The 16,451-nt window shown below is 37.7% G+C and overlaps 1 protein-coding gene and 1 non-coding gene across 5 annotated transcripts in view; both read left to right on the plus strand.

Moving 5' to 3' along the window:
* Parg (poly(ADP-ribose) glycohydrolase) overlaps positions 1-16,451 on the plus strand; it is a 109,265-nt gene that overhangs the window by 20,443 nt on the left and 72,371 nt on the right. The window lies entirely within an intron of this gene.
* Positions 1,888-2,013, plus strand: LOC128108100 (small nucleolar RNA SNORA77). Its single transcript, XR_008217313.1, has one exon. It is a non-coding gene; the product is annotated as a small nucleolar RNA SNORA77 (small nucleolar RNA).

Raw genomic sequence — 16,451 nt, forward strand, 5'->3', positions numbered from 1 at the left:
CAGAAATAGGAAGTAATTTATTTAAGACATTTTTGGGGTGGTTTCCTTTTTTTTTTTAATTGAAATTGCTTTGAATTTTCATTCATTTTTGCAAGAACATGAATTTTGTTGCTTTGAGGTAAATATACCAAAGTACAGTTGCTGAGATGTTTTTAAGTGTATTTTTCAGTTTTAGAAGAAACTGCCAAACTACTTACCAAAAAAAGCTGTCCCAAAAAATTAAGTTTCCACTTAGATACTTTTATATATAATCTTTTAAAAATTATGCCGGGCGGTGGTGGCGCACGCCTTTAATCCCAGCACTCGGGGAGGCAGAGCCAGGCGGATCTCTGTGAGTTCGAGGCCAGCCTGGACTACCAAGTGAGTTCCAGGAAAGGCGCAAAGCTACACAGAGAAACCCTGTCTCGAAAAACCAAAAAAAAAAAAAAAAAAAATTATATAAAATTTGAGTTGTTTGCATTTCCCATGTTATTTCGAATCCTTTCAATTATTTATGCTTCATTTGCTAATAATAGAAACAAAATTGTTCTTAAAACATTATAAATTAAAATATGTTTAATATTCCACAGTTTGGTTATATAAGAGAGAATAGTTGTTAAACTGTAAACATGGATGATGTAGTTACTTCATGTTAGAGCCTTTTCCTCCCTAGCTATCTTTCAGGTAAATAATTTTGAGGTAATTAAAATCATTATTATTTTTCCATTTTACAAATGAGTAGCTGCAATTTCAAGATGGGCTGGTTGATCCAGGGTGACATACTTTGTCCCTGGTGGGAACTGTCTAGCCCAGTCACAGGTAGTTGTCCCGTGACTTCCCTCTGCACATAGCTTGCTCCCTGACTGCTGCCTCATTTTCTAAGCAACTGATAAAGTCCCACCGTTCTTTTAAAATTCTGTTTCTCTAGACTTAGACTTTTCTGCATAACCCCCCTAAAATGAGGTCACACACTCCTTCTTTTTCATTTCTATGACAGATGCCTTAGTTTATCTTTTGGAGCTCTCTTAACTTTATTTTTGAACTCTTGGCATCATATAGTGGTTAAAGCATTCCTGATAGAGACTTGAAGGTCTTGACCTCTGTGTCTCCTGGAGCACACAGTACAGTGCCTTCTGTGTCTGTCAGGCACTCTGAACATTCATGGTCTTGGCTTCAGATGTGACCAGGTGGTCGGACTGGTTTTCAGAGTTACCAATATCAGGAGAATACTAGATGAAAAATGCTTTAAGTGAGAAAAGAGTGAGATGTTTGTGATTTCTGTTACCAGTCCCTCCCATGTACACAGCACCCTCAAATACAATGACCTCCTGTGACATTTCTGGCATTTCTTTCCTGTGACATTAATAGATTAAGAATCTCTTTTCTCTAGGACTTCTGACAGTGATCCAGGTGAAAGTAGTTGACTCCTTTGTCAGGGGCCAGAGAGGAATATTATTTAAAACTTCATGTTAACACTGTGTCTTAATTGGGAAGAGCCCTGAAATATGGAAATGCAATTGACATAGGAGACCCTGCACTGCTGTCTTTATTTTCCAGACGTGTTTAATGATCACAGGCATTATTTGTAAGACTGAGTGTTGCACTTTTGTGCTTTCAGAGTCATTGTGTATCAGCATCATGGAGGCCTTGTTAAAACATACAATGCTGCCCACTGCCCTCCTCCTGGTTCCAACTTAAAAAGTTGTCTTGCGGGCTTAAAACTGCATGTTTGTATCAGGTTCCGGAGGTCACATTAGACTCTCTGATGGCTCTATAGTATTAGACAATTTATCTTATTCTTTTGCATGCAAGAGGTCAAATAACCACTTTGATTGCTGTACAGGAATGTTTTAAGGATCTAAGCTAAGCATTATATCTGAAGCCACTCTTTAAAATTCTAGAATGCTTGCAGATTCACTCTGCACATGGCTGCAGCTCCAGTCTTGTGCTTTTTCTGTCTGCTAGAGAAACATTCCAGGATGTTGTGGCTGCCACTGCGTATCAGGGGCAATGCAGCTTCTGGGGGACACAGTTGGAAAAGAAAAAGAAAAAGAAAAAAATTTTCTAGAATGCCAATCCAATGATTCTGTCTTAGGCACATTGAATGTGGATTTTTAATTTTTTTTTTTTTTTTTTTTTTTTTTTTTTTTGGTTTTTCGAGACAGAGTTTCTCTGTGTAGTTTTGGAGCCTGTCCTGGACTAGCTCTATAGACCAGGTTAGCCTCGAACTCACAGAGATCCACCTGCCTCTGCCTCCCGAGTGCTGGGATTACAGGTGTGCGCCACCACCGCCCGGCTTTAATGTTTTAATACTTAAAAATGAACAAATACGTTAATTTCTAAACTTTACATCGTTAACTATTTTTTATAGAATAGATTCTAGCAATGTAATTATCAAGTCAAAGTATATTATGATTTAAATATGAAATGTCTGCACAAACCCTTTTCGAACACTTGGTTCCAAGCTGATATTACTGTTTTGAGAGGTTACGGGCCCTTTTGAGTGTGGAGATGGCTGGCAGATACAGGGCCATAGAGGTAGGGCTTAGAGGCATGGAGATGGTAACATGTCATTTTTTTACCTCTGGGGCCACAACTATGAGCCGATTTTAGCATGCATGCCTTCCCGGCCTTGGTAGGCGATGCCCTCTGAAGCCACAAGCCAAATCAAATCTTCCCTTCAGCTGTGCCTTGTTATGTGTTTGATTTCAGGACTGAGAAAAGTAAATGATGCAGAACATTGGCCCTAGGAATGGAGTCATTGCTGCTATAAATCAGACTGTGGGGCTTTTGGAATCATTTGTAGGAGAAATGAGAAAGAGTTTGAAGCTGTGGGCTAGAGAAGCCCTGGTGTGTGTAGAACTGCACTAGTGGGGCAGTCCAGTGGTAGTGCAAAAGACCAGAATCTGGAAGAAGTGCAGCCAGGAAAGACTGTTCATGAGGTTATGGGGGAACAGGACTCATGTGGGAGCTGCACTAGAAAAGCCACTTTTGTTAGATCCAGGCAAAGAATTTGACCACATTGTGTTGTGTCCTGAAAACTGAGTGAAGACATTAAAAAATAATGGACTAAGGAAATTTGAAGACAGCATAGCATTCAGGTTGTGGTATAATTATTGCTCAATGTGTTTGGTGAGGTTTATAATGAAAATTCAAAGCAAAACATGGGGCAGAAAGATATGTGAAAATGTGTAGGAAAGAGTGAATTGGGTTAAAGTTGTAGAAGATTGAGTATTATTAAAGTCTTACTATTGGAACAATAGAAAAGATGCCTTGAGGACAAGACCCCAGCTGTTGATGCTTCACATTATAAAAATGCAAATTCATTTCAAAGGAGAATTCCTGAACGAAGAGAGTGTTCTGGGCGTCCTGCTTGATCAGGACTCCCCAGGGCCATATTTCCCCAGGTTCATCCAGAGAACCATTCAAATACCATTACAGCTTGTGGTGGAAGGGGCCAGGCTACAATTTTAGCTAGGAGCATAACTTAGTGTTTTCTGCATGGAGCTACTTTTGCAGCCATGCAGGATGCAAATGCTAGAGGTTTGTGGAGAGATGTGTGAAGGTTCCAGAAAACCGGCTGAGCCATCTGCGTGCAGCAGTCAGATGCCCTGTATGGGTATCCTATATGTAAAGCTGTAAAGATAAAGCCCAAGTTGCAGTGGAGGTATGTTATAGATGCCAGGAATGTGGGATATCCATTTAGGAAAGCTATTGGCACTGAGTGTGATTCCAGAGTTGTTAGAGTCAAAGCCTGGGCCCTGGTCGCACTGGCAAACCAGACTCAGCCACCCATCGTTAATAGGCTAGTTAGAGAGGAAAGGATAGTAAAAGGCAAAGAAAGGTGATATATTCAGTGTAGCCATATCAGGAAGAGGAACTAATAGAAGTTCAATGACCATTTTCCCCTTAAGTCCATCTTTGGGGTCCTGATGTGAGGTTTAGATTTAAGTAGAGGTCAAGAGGTGTGCATAATTAAGCAGTCTAGTTCAAGGTGTGATGCCGTCCATACTGACCCATCATTCTATAGGCTCCAGTAGCTCTTGCAAGATAGTCTGACAAGTCAGAACTGAAATCTGGGTGGCAAGTTCCTTCCAGACAACACCACGCTTCAACTTTTTCTTTCCCCTACCATGAGATTCCTTGGAAAATACCAATTCTTTGTGGATTGTTATTTCAATAGCTTAGTAGCCAAAGGGAGGGGTAAGGCATAAAATCTCTTTAGACTATCTTCATTCTGCCCTCGAAGATATTACAAGTGGAATTACAGGCATCCGAGCTAGAGGGGCAAGCTGTGGAAGCCATGGGCACACATAATGCCAGTATGAGCCCCAGACACTGGATGTAGAGCTAGGGGGTTTGATTCTTGCCATCTTGTGTTTTAGTCTTGTGCTTGTGCCCCTGTTCTTCCAGTTGGGAATTGGATTGTTTATTCTACTAACATTATATATTTAAAATGCTTGTTTGGATTTTACAGGAGCTCACAATTAAAAGATCACCTTAACTTTTCAGAGACTTTGGTCTTTGGTGTTTGGAATAGTGTTGGAACTGGAAGACTGTGGGGACTTTTGAAGTTGAACTAAATACATTTTGAATTATGAGCTGTCCATGAGCTTATGGAGACCAAAGGCAGAATGTTATATTTGAATGTGAAGTTCTTCCATAGGGTCAAGTTTTTTAACACTTGTTTCCCTAGCATGTAGCCCTGTTTGGGGAGGTTGTGGAACCTGTTTGACATTGGGCCTAGCTAGCAGGCGTAGGGCTATAAAGGTAAAGCTTATGGGTAACAACCTTGTCTTAGTTCTCTCCTGAGCCACTTTCTGCTTCCTGTCTCACATTCCCACTGCCCCAGCCAATAACTGTCCTCACAGCCACGTTACCTGCATAGTGGACTGTATCCTCTCAAACTGTGTGCCAAAATCAATCCATTCTCCCTTAAATGCTTCTTGCCATAGCTAAGACAAGTGGCAAATAAAAAGGTTATATGGATTTTGAAGACTTAGATGATAATGTCAATTTCTATTTCCAAAAGGCGGTTCTAGATTCCAGTTCTCACCAGCAGCATATGAGAACCCTTTATCACCATGCCTTCCTCAGTGTACTTACTGTCAAAGTATGAAAGTGTATATAAGCATTCTGTACAGTATCCTTAGGGGAAGGGCTTGATGAGTTTGTTGAGTTGCTGCCTGACAAATGCACCTAAAGGTATTTGATATATTACTGAGGAAAGTAAATTTTAGCTAGGACAGAGTTATCTTTATCGGTTATAGGGGGCTGGAGAGATGGCTCAGCAGTTAAGAGCACTGGCTGTTCTTTCAGACGACCCAGGTTCAATTCCCAGCACCCACATGGCAACTTACAACTGTCTGCAACTCCAGTTCCAGGGTATCTGATACTTTCACACCAATGCACATAAAATCAAGTTAAATAAATTATTAAAAATACATAAAAATAAAATAATTTTAGCATTTCTAATGATATCAATGTGATGTGAAACTTCTGATTTAAATGATGTGACTTCTCAGACTAAATAATTTTAATATTATTGGGATTTATAATTAGATTATAAAGTTGATGGATTGACTTTAAAAGTTTGAGATTCTTCTCCTATGTATATCTTCTATGTAGTACAGTTTTCACAGACCTGAAGAAATTTTTCAATTGCTTTTAGGGAAAAAAAGAAAAAGCAACTTTTTATACTGTTTACTGAAGACCTCCATATATCAAAAAGGAATTGCCACTTATTGAATCCTTACTGTTTTGAAATTTAAATAGAATACTCCAATTTAGAGAGGAAACTATAAACAGGTTTTAAGATATGTACTTGAAATGGGAATAGATTTGAATTTGGTCAGTTCCTAAACAATGCAGTAACTACTAGATATAGGAGTGATTACTAGACTCCATGCCTGTGTTCTTTTCTATTGTAATGATATTTATCTTAGTTAGGGTTTCTATTGCTGTGAAGAGACACCACGACCACGGCAACTTTTATAAGGGAAACGTTTAATTAAGGGGGCTTGCTTAGTTTCAAAGGTTCAGTCCATTATCATCACGACAGGGGACATGGTGGCATGCAGGCCGACATGGTGCTGGAGAAGTATATCTTGATGCTGAGAGTCATTTATCTTGTAGGCAACAGGAATTTGACTGAAACTCTAGGTGATATCCTGACCATAGAAAACCTCAAAACCCACCCCCACAGTGACACACTTCCTCCAACAAGGCCATACCCGCTCCAACAAAGCCACACCTCCTAATTGTGCCACTCCCTATGAGATTATGGGGGCCAATTCCATTCAAACTACCACAATGTTTTTCCCCTAAAGAACACTAAATGTCTTTTGTACATAATTAATGCACTGTATTATACAAGATAAAGAATTGCTTGTCAGCTGTATCATTAGAAAGGGACATTGGACATATCCATAAATGAATATAATAATTAAGCAGCATAGCAGAATGAATGTTCTAATAGGGCCTGGTGTGCCATGAAAGGACAATTTCAGAATTGTATTTAGAGTCAGTAGACAAATAGAGGACATACCACTTGGTTAGTTCAGAGTATAAAAGATACAGTTAAAGGAAATACATCTGTTATATGAATAACAAGTTGACTTCATTGTCTATTTTGATAGGGTTTAAAATCACCTAGAGACAAGCCTTTAGGCATGCTTGTGAAGGGTTAGTTAGTTTAGGTTAGTTCTAGGGGAAACCTTAACATTGAGTGGTCCTGAATAAAAGAGAGAAGGCAAACTAAGCAGTAACATTCATCATTTTCCACGTTTTGACTGTGGCTGCAGGACAGTTATGTGTCTGAAGACTACTGCCCTGCTTTACTTCCCCATCATGATGGACTGTCCCCTTGAACTGGGAGCCAAAGCACTGCTTTCCTCAAGCTGCTTTGTCGGGGATTTTGTTACACGCAACAGAGGAAAGTGGTATGGAGATGTTGGAGCTATTGCTATGATAAACTTGACTGTGTTGTTCTTAGGCCGTCGGAATTGACTTGCGGGAGAAATGTGAAAGAGTTTGGAACTTTGGGCTGGAAATCTCTTGACTACTATAAGCAGAGCTTAATGGGTCATTTTGTTAGGAGCTTTGGAGACAAAAACATGAAAAATACAGACAGTGTGGTCTGGCTCGTGAAGTTTCATCAGGGAACAAAGACTATACGAACTGGGTTAGGAACAGTAGGTGTTCTGGTAATGAATCTGCTGTGTTCTTCCTGAATCCTGAAAGGTTGAGTGAGGCTGAATTTAAAGGTAATGGGCTGGTTTGTTTGGCAAACAAAAATTGAAGACAGGATAGCCTTCAGGCTGTGGCATGGTTACAGCTCATTGTCTTATCCAGGTCTGTGAGAGAGTAAAAAGTAGATCAGAAAGATAAGAAAAATGTGACCTTTGTCAAGGAAAGGAAGTTGAACTTTTTGGACAAGGAGAGTGTAGATGAGGAAGATCTGTAATTATTAAGAAGATACGTTTCTTTAAAAAGACCCTGGAAATACAGGAAAGGTATCCTAGGGACAAGACTACCACCAGGCTCTAACATGTGAAAATGCAAACCCATCGTCTCTGAAGTAACTGGATCAAAAACAACTCTACCTGACTCCCCAGACTCAGCACGCAAAAGCTAATGCAGCCGTGCTCCAAGGAGCCAGGCTTCCTCCCAAGCTAGCAACAGAACTTGGCAGCACTGACCTCTCGGTACTAGTTTTATAAGCATGAAATATGTAAGATTTGGATAGGGAGGGTTGAGGTTCATGGAATTCTTTTGTGCCACAGTTCTAGAGAACCCGAGGCCAGGCAAGGCCTGACAAGGTAGTAATCTTGCAGAGTCCAGAAGAGGGCATCAGATTCCCCTGAAATTACTGTTAAGAGTGGATTGTGAGCCACGGTATGGGTGCTGCAAACCAAGTACAGGGTCTCTGGAAGAGCAACAAGTGCTTTTAACTGCTGGGTTGTCTCTGCAGCCCTTTTCTAAGAATTTTATATATTTGCACTTATGCTCATGTACATTACCCATTTTTTAAAATGTGTTTTTGTTTTTGAAGCAGGGTCTCACGATTTAGCTTTGGCTGTCCTGGGACTCACAATGTAGACTAGGTTGACCTCCAACTCACAGATTTCCACAGCCTCTGCCTGAATGCTGGGATTAAAGGCCTGCACTCATTTTACATTAAATTTTATATATAATATGAGTTATGGACCCAGTTTTATTATACTTTAAATCTAAAAATATTTATTTCCTGTGCTGTATGTGTATGCAGAGACACAATTACACACACATGTAATGTGGAGGTCAGAGAACAGCTTTTCAGAGTCCGTTCTCTTCCACCGTGTGGATTCCGGAATGGAGCCCAGATCATCGAGCTTTTGAAATGTTCCTTTTTCTGGTAAGCTGTCTTGCCAGCCCTCACATTATTTTCTATGTGACCATCCATTTCAAGTTAAATTTCATGTATTTATTATAAGAAATAGGGGTCCAGCATCATTATTTTAGTTATGGCTAGTTGGTTGTCCAAACACCATTTGTTAGAAGTGTATTTTCTATTTATCTTGATTCCCTTCTCAAAACCCAAGTTCCTGTATGTGTGAAAGTATATCCTAGCCTTCAGTCTTGATGACTGTATCTTTGTAGTAAGTTTTACAGTCAGGAAGCATGAATCTTCTGACTTGATTCTTTCTGCTGTTTATTTGGCTTTGTTGAATCTTTTGCATTTGGATATGAATTTTAGGATTAGTTTGTTAATTTATACAAAAAGAAAGCATCACGGGGCAGCTTATAATGTTAGAATCCAAATTAATTGTACCTTTTGAGTTAGTGCCGGTAATTTCAGGGTTACTTTATTGAGCTTTTGACCCATGACAGCCATAAAGTAATGGATTCCTTATCTATCCCTCTGACAGGAAATTGGATGTCTCCGTATCCTTGAATCTTAATGAGTCTGGTTCTTAGATTTAATTTCTGATGCAATGAAAAGTTAATCAAATCGATACAGTATTTTTCTTTGTCATATAAGTTATTGAACATAGCATTTGTATTTTGTAATTTTTTTTTGGCTTTAAGTGGATATAGTGGTTAACTTCCTTAAACTAATAGTAAATGTGACACCTGAGATGGCAGTAAGACGTCCCATTGGTACCTCTGTGACCTTGCTGGGAACTAATTATTTCATCCTTTCATTCTTTTCCCCTTCAACTCCTAATCACAGTGCTCAGCCCGGACTTCCCTCTTTATTTGGAGACCTTGCCCCTAGCACACACAAGGGGTCAGGGTGATATCTATATATATAGAGAGAGATTTAATGTAGATCGTAAATAGAAAGTGACTGCCAAGGTGCTGATGATAGTTTTATAGTTCTTTAGGGAAAGGATTCATTACCGTTTTTATCTACTTTGTCAACATGCAGAGGGCTAAAGGAACTTAAACCAGATCAAATACTTTCTTACTGTATTCTTCAAGTCTTTGCCTGTGTGTATAGTGTTTTAAATATTTATATTTATCGTATATAGTTATATCTCATCTAAATATATGGTTAGAATGTCTTATTGTATATTACAAAATTTTCTGTTACAGCTTTAGAGTTTTTAGTCTTAATGATTGCATAGTAGGTCTATTAAATTGACATCACTCTCTCAGCCATTGCAGTGTTAGAGATCTGAGAATATCCATGTAGCATAGCTAGAGACTTGGGGTGGTTTCTCTGCTCTGATAGAATGGCTGTTCTGTTATTGTTCTTGTAGTTAACCAAAAAATTTTAGATGTTTAAGACGTTTTTATGTTTTCTTATCTGTCACATCTTGGAAGGTTAATGCAGAACTTTATCAAGTCATAGCCCACGGGGACAGTGCTGCCCAGGCCTTCTGCAGTTAGTGAGAAGTGAGTGTCAGACATTACAGATGGCAGTGGTAATGGAAAAGGAGTGATTTAGTGCAAGGGGAGTAATTGTTTGGCTAGATTTGAAATAGTAAGTGAATTATGTTTTGTGTTTTTATGTTAGCTGCATCTACCTTCTGGAGTAGGAATGCTTTTCACTCTAAAGAGCTCTTAAATATTGTTTATTAAAGAATTTGGAATTTGTTTTTTAATTTTTAAATTTATTTTTAACTGATAAGAATTAAAAACTATAAAAATTAAAAACTGTATAGATAACAATGCGATATTTCAATACATGTTTATACTATATAATATTTAAATCAAGTAAAATATTGATTTTCTAAAACATTTATCATTTCTTTATAGAGAGAACATTGAAGAAATTAACAACTTTTAAAAGTAGTATAGTGTGTTATTGTTATCTTTTGATCACACAAAATTTGGAAACTGTTTACTTAAATGTCACACTGAGTGCTGAGTGTCCTGCTTTGTTAAAGAGAAAATATCTCGTGAAATTTAACATCATACCAACACTGATAATAAAGCATGGTTCCACATTACTGTTATTACCTACAGACTTTCTTCTTTGCAAGAATCATGGGACCCATAGTTCTACTCGTGACACATGAGCATCCTGTTTTGGGATGGAAGTAGGAATATTGCTGAAGCCATCATTATTTTGTCAAGAACCAGCAAAAAAAAATCACAGATCGCTCTATTAATTTGTAATTTATAGTTATTTATATTAGGTACACCATGTTGAAATTGCAGTTATTTAATGGTTTTGCATCTTGAGTGCTAGTGTTGGCCTTCCTTACTGCCAGCTGTTAGAAGTATTGGGAACAAATCATGTTTTTTATGGTCCTCCTGTGTGGCGTTCCACAAAATTAAACCCAAGCACTTCAATAATTTATATTCCAAATGGATCAATATTCTTACTCTCGGCATTTTTCACAGGAGATTTTAATGAAATGCCCTGTGTGTTAGTAAAGGTTCTCTTATTTTAATGCATTATAAAGGAGCTTTAAGCATTTCCATCTTTTAGCACCTGTGGCATGATTTCATTTCATTCTTAATTAGTGAACTTGAGGTTTATGTCATACATTAAAGCCAGAGACTGAGGAGGAGCATGGGTTGTATATTTAAGAGGAGCTCCTCTGTATCAGGGAGAGGATGTTGGGTCTAAAGAGAATGGGTGCTTTATAATTATTTATTAACCTATATACATATATTTTTAATTTAAGATTGTAATACAATATATAATATATTTTGGGCATGTTTCCTCTCCCCCAACACCTCCCACATCCTCCTCACTATTACTTACCCAAACTTGATGTTCTTTTTCTTCCTCTCAAAAACAAAAACAAAAATCAAAACAAACAAACAAAAAGCTAATGACAAAAAAATGCCAAAATGAAGCAAAAAGCCTTCAATAAAAAAAATGGAGTTTGTTTTGATACACAGATTTTATGAGTATATATTTCATGATATGTGCAAAAATATTTGATATAAAGAGCCTGAAATTTCTAACATTGATTTATATAGAGAACTTTTTTTTTCAGCACCTGGGTTAGTTGTTCAAAGTAAACCTAAAGATTTTAGTAAGTTGTTTATTTTCCACTCCATCTCTCATTTTATGCTTGAGATATAAAGATGGATGTATTTACATCTTTCTCATTTCTTCCTTTTGGTCTCATAAAGGATGTAGTAACCAACAGCTGCTGTCCTTTGGTTTGGGTTTTTGCACCTGTGGCTGCAAAAGTAGGCTCTGAGAGATAGGGGTAGGGTAGAAAGAAGACATTTAAGAAAAGAAAGAAAAACTGTAAAGCAGACAAGTTTTGTTTGCTGTGTTGTGTAGACTTGTGATATATTCTCTTTGGGAAACTATATTTTTTCTTTAGTAAATATAGCAAAGTCTGTACCTCAGATTGAACATATAAAATCATCTTTATTGCAGCTTAGAAATTGTGTGTATTTGGGGGAATAGAAAGATGGCTCAGCAATTAAGAGCATTTGCTACTTTTTCAGAAGACCAGAGTTCTGTTCCCAGCAGTTCCCAGCTGCTTGTAATGAAGATCCTAGGGACTCTGACATCCTTCTCTGGCTTTTGTGGGCACCTGCATGCATGTGCATGTCCACACACAGACACATGCATACACATACATTAAATCTTTAAAAATAAAAATAAAAAGTAGCTGTGCATCTTTTGTCTTTGTTATAGTTGTAAAAATACCAAGCATGTGTTGTACAATTGGCTGTTGTCCTGTGAGTTGTTAGGGAAGGGCTACTTAAAACCTCTTTCTCTGTGAGAAAGACTAAACCTATCAGTAATGAACTGGCATTCTTTTTTATATTCCACTTACTTTAAAAGGTAGATCAGAGTTATACGTATGCAAATTAATGCAATAAATTTTATGCCTAGTTTATCCTTTTCTCAGAGTCCTTCATGTGTTATTTTAAAATTCCAAAGCAGACACAACACAATTTATTATCTCCCAGGTTGAAGTATGTATTGTTATAATGTTACACCTATACTTAAACAAAAAAGTTTTTTTTTAAGTTTTGTGATTATGAGAAGCTTAAAATTATAATGTACTAGCAGAGCATGAATATAAACCCAGAAAAGCAACATGACTTGTATTAAAGTAGCTTACAAAGTTCTCACATGGGGAAATTAATGGCCTTAAGTTTTGATTAACGTCTGTATTATGTGACAAAAATCTTAAAATAATTAGGCAAAACTCAGCATAAAACAGTCATTATTAAGAAGCGTTAAAGACAGTAGTGTGTGCATAAGTATCATTTGAGCTTCAATGTACTTATGCATCAGAGAGGTATATTATAAACTGCCTAACCTTCCAGGGTGTAACATATTATTGTGGGTAGGTTATCTCATGATTGTAACTGTATCAAAAATGCTTAGTAACTTCTGTATATTGAAGTTATTTGCCCTTCCTCTCAACTGGTTTTCTATAAACATTTTACTGAATGTTAGTATTCTTTAGACTAGTTTGAGAAAAACTAATCTAAGGCAAGTATTTGTGGTGACCACTGTTTCAAACCAGAACAGAATTCTGTATTCAGTAATCAGTAAGGATGTTGGTTTTTTTTCTCCAGTGTAGGCCTTTGGTATTGTGGGATTTGGGTACTATAGAAGTGTGTTTTTGCTAATGAACACATTCTTTGTACCTTCTGATTTAGAATTATTAATAGATAATCTATTTTCTGGGTCTTTCTTGAAAGCTTAAAAAATTGTAAATGTCCTTGTTGTATTTGTCATGAAGAGCCAGTAGCAAATCCCTAATCAAATGAAAGCAGCCTTGGATGTTTCATAAGACTACAGCTAATGCCTTTATCTCTGTAGCTTTCGAGCCTCTGACTTGGAGTTCAGTGGAAGTGTAACCTTTTTGGACTTCTTCCCTTGGTGACTCACAGTCTCTGGAATCAATAAGGTCTGCATTACTTTACAGCACAAGCTAATTTAATTCATGAGAACTGTAGAAGCCAAAAGGCATCTAATCAGAGTCACTAAAATATTAAAACAGATAAATTGTAACTCTTAGGTGTACATGGAATATGTCATGTTCCATCATCACTTCTATATTTGGTTTATGTGCATTATTGTATTGGGGTGTATGTTTAAGGTTTATATTCATGGTTCTTCTAAATGTAGTTCATATCCCATAGGACACATTGCTACAATTGGAATGAGGCACTTTGCTTTGAAAGACTTACCAAGTTGTTGTGGAAGCTCATTCTTAATGGAGCCCTCTATGTGCTATGTCATTGATGAAGTTAGAGTTATCTTGTGATTATGAAATACTAGATTGTATTTATCACTTGGCACACAAGGATGTCAGATATTATAGGTACTCAAAAGTGGAAGCCATGTATTTATCACTTGGCACACAAGGATGTCAGATATTATGGGTACTCAAAAGTGGAAGCTAATTCAGTAGAGTTTGTTCTGTATTCTAATAATGAAATTAATCTAGTATATTAATGTCCTCTAGCTGCCAGCCTTTTCATTTATTTATTTGAATTAAATAGTAAGTAGTTATTCCTTTTAAATGAGGCTTTGGTGTTGACTTCATTATTCAGACACCTACTCTGTTAAAAGGGTGATGATTCCAGGCTTTAATTTCCCCTGTGCCTTATATTTCTCTTTATCATCTAGCTCTGAACTATGCTACTTGTTTGGGCATTTGGCATTTTATGTACCTAGTTTGGTGTGATGCCTTAATTCTTATTAAGTTAATTTTCATCTAATATTACATGTTACAATCCATTAAGAATAAACCTTGCAAAAAAATAAATAAACCTTGCATATTCCTTTTTATAAGTGGAATGTCACGGTACCTGGTTGCCACAGATGTTCTTTGATTTTAAGTAGAGTATTTTAAAAAGACATTTTCTAAATCAAGAACCATTTCCAGTAAAATACGGAATATTTTCAGAGCCATGGGAAGAGCAGCTCAAAGATAAACAAAAGGCATCTTCTCTAGCAGTGGAGTATTAAAGCTGTTCGGTCTCTGCCATATACAGCCCTTTCTTGGCAATTGATTCCTGTCTTCTGTAAGAGAGCTTTTCTTTCCTTCCTGCCTGTTGCATATGAATCACAGAACATTGCAGGTTCAGTCCTAGCTCCAATTCCTCCGAGATTTGCCTCTACTGCAAGATGCTCCTTATATTTTCTTTCTTTGCTGGAACATCCTCTATGGCTATCTGATGGAGACAGTGTATTTTTGAGAGCTTTACTTTGTACAGTGTAAGTAGTACCCCCTTGTCTAATTCTCACAACCACCCCGTAGCTAGACATTGTTAAAGTATTTCTGTTTTACAAGTGAAGGACTGAAGATCAAGATAATAGAAGGGTTTTTGGTGGTGGTGGTAGTGGTTTGGTTTGGTTTTTAGAGACAGGGCCATACTGTGTACCTCTGGTTGGCCTGGAACTCACTATGTAGACCAGTCTACCTTAAACTCACAGAAATCTATCTACTGCTGTCTCTCAAGTGCTGGGATTAAAGGTATGCACCACCATGCCTGGCTTAGAGAGTTGAAGAAACCGCACAGAATTAGAATTTGTTAATTATTTTAGCTGCCCTCAGCTACTACTTCCTGTCTACTGTTCATTCCCTCATCTTAACAGATGCTGTAATTTTCTTTCCTGAGCTTCCTGAAACTCACCCCATCTTTATAGCACTGTCCCATCTATATTGGTAATACGGCTCAGCTGGTAGACCGCTGTCACTGCAGCTGACCCTGTGTACTGCAATGCTCCGTCACATCCATCTTTGAGGTTACACAGTGAACTAACTGTCTGAAGCATATATGGTGATACCTTCCACTGTATCCTTCTATTTCAGTTCTTCTGGGTGGTATTTATTAAATTATTTTATGTTGCCTCTGCCCACCTCTGGGATCATTTCACACTGTCTCCTATTCCTCACCTCATAGTCTAAAAATCTCATTGTGGTTCTCTAGCAAGCTGTTTGCTTCCCTTCTTCCATCCTTAAGGCTCAACTCAGGCTTGGTCTCTTTTGTCCTTTCAGCCTCTACCAAATGTTCTTCTGTGTGCTCACAGTACTGTCTTCTCCCCTGCACTTACTTTTGTTTCTCATGTTCTGTATGAAATGTCTGTATTTTCCCTGAGGCTAAACTTCTTCCAAATCGGACCTCTTGTTGTTTTCTAATTCATGGCTTGAATGGAAATGTGAGCTTTGAGCCACAATCTCTGAGACATTTCAGAATAATTGTGTAAGGTGACGGTTGACCTCACATTGGCAACAAGTAGACAGAAGACGGAGTCAGTAGATATAACTTTGATGATTGTTGAATATGTGTTTTATGCTAAAAGTGGTATCTTTCCAGAGGAAAGGATTTGGCAGTGTTTGTTTATTCCTCACAAAGCTCAACTTGATGGTCTAGTCAGAGTAGGTGAACAATGCACATTAGCAACCTGTGGCTAGATTTAAGTGGAAGGAGCCTCTTGTTCTCTTAGATGCCTGAGCTCAGCAAACCCACTTTGGGCATATTTGCTTCTCTAATTCCCAACATGCAGAAAAAGAATAAATGCTCAAGATGATAGGTTGAACGTAAGCTCTTAATCTGGTTTACTTGAACATTGAAGTACTGCCCCGATCTTCTCATCTTCAGTCTTGTACAGGCTACAGAGCCAAAACTATTTTTAGGAGGAAATTATTTGGCCATTTTCAAACTCAAAAATGAATTAAGCCTGATACAATTGAATTTTAAAAACTTAAGCACAAAGCTATGATTTAGTTTGTATGGTTTATACATGACTACACACTTGACTGGGAGCCTCTAATTCATCCCTGAATACTCTGGTGACTATTCTTTAGACTTGGTTAGCAAGTGGAAAAAGATCCATGCTGCCCAAACAGTAGCCAGTGGCCACTTGTGCCTAATTAAAACGAGGTAAAAATTAAAAGTCCTCATTTACATTCAAATCCAAATTTCAAATGTTAGATTACCACATGTGGTAGATAACCATTACAGACCACTTTTATCACTGCAGTTTCATTAGAAAGTACTGTACTAGGTTATCCCTAAGTTTCCTTGTCATTTGAATA

The sequence above is a fragment of the Peromyscus californicus genome, unplaced genomic scaffold, assembly GCF_007827085.1.
Source record: "Peromyscus californicus insignis strain IS unplaced genomic scaffold, ASM782708v3 Scaffold_12__1_contigs__length_115047231, whole genome shotgun sequence".
Taxonomy (NCBI): Eukaryota; Metazoa; Chordata; class Mammalia; order Rodentia; family Cricetidae; genus Peromyscus; species Peromyscus californicus.